At 38.5% G+C, this 1,062-nt stretch overlaps 1 non-coding gene across 1 annotated transcript; it reads left to right on the forward strand.

Moving 5' to 3' along the window:
- Positions 1–220: 220 nt before the first annotated feature.
- LOC115935421 (U6 spliceosomal RNA) lies at positions 221–330 on the forward strand. Its single transcript, XR_004071056.1, has one exon. It is a non-coding gene; the product is annotated as a U6 spliceosomal RNA (small nuclear RNA).
- The last annotated feature ends 732 nt before the right edge of the window (positions 331–1,062 follow it).

Consider the following 1,062-nt stretch of genomic DNA (forward strand, 5'->3'; position numbering starts at 1 on the left):
CACACTATCAGATAATTGAAAGTCCTCACGGGACCACACAGGACATAGTTTTGTAAAGCTTTATAAAGGTAAAAGATATGTTACAGCCACAGAGAGAAAGTGCAGACATTCGTAGAGGAAGGTGACTTATCAGTGCAGCCCTGTAGGGTCCTATCTCACTCACATAGGATGTGGTTCATCTTTGGTTTATGAGCCACCAAGGTAAATACAATATGTTTTGGTTTTGTATTTGCTTCGACAGCACATACTAGAACTGGAATGATACAGAGAAGATTAGCATGGCTTCTACACAAGAATGACATGAAAATTTATGAAGCATTCCAAATTTTTCAGGTTTCAAAATATCACAGTACCCCCAAAATATGTGCAACTATTAGGCATCATTTTTCTCAAAAAAGATACCTGATTTCATCTGTGAGTTAATTAGCTTCACTCATGCCAAGGTACAAATTTGCTAAGTAGTCTTTTACACCACACCTATCACTTAGATAAAACCTAGGCTTTATGACTTATTAAACCATATATAACTGTCAATCTACACATTTTCACTAAGCAGTACAGATAACAAGCTAGTACAGCATGTCTCCAGGGGAATTTTAGACTTCATGCTGCACATTATACATAGACAGCTAGTTTATTTCATTTCCTTCTTGTTCAAAGGTCAGTATTTGACTTCCAGCCTTCCTCAGAGACAAGCTTAAAACTACCCAAACCAGCAGCAAGTCATCCCAATTCGTAACTCTCTTCAAAGATACTTTACCAAGACTGACTTTTCAAGCCCCTTATCTTCCTGTTGACTGTGCTATGTAGTCTTCTAAGCCCAACAAGGCTGTTGATAGTTTCTACTCAGGGTGTGGTTCTCTATTTCTGGAGGTGAACTCTTGATAATGTTTCCTGGATTTCACCACTGCTGCCCACTACTCACACATCATACAGCTCCCTCCAGACTCACATGCAAGTGTGGGCTCTGGTAGCCTTAGTTGCTTATTCCTTCTTTTACCCATAAATTGGAATTTATATCTTCTGTTCTCTATGTGGCAAATGTAAGTTATTGATGTTTTA

This window comes from Gorilla gorilla, chromosome 6 (genome assembly GCF_029281585.2).
Source record: "Gorilla gorilla gorilla isolate KB3781 chromosome 6, NHGRI_mGorGor1-v2.1_pri, whole genome shotgun sequence".
NCBI classification, from domain to species: Eukaryota; Metazoa; Chordata; class Mammalia; order Primates; family Hominidae; genus Gorilla; species Gorilla gorilla.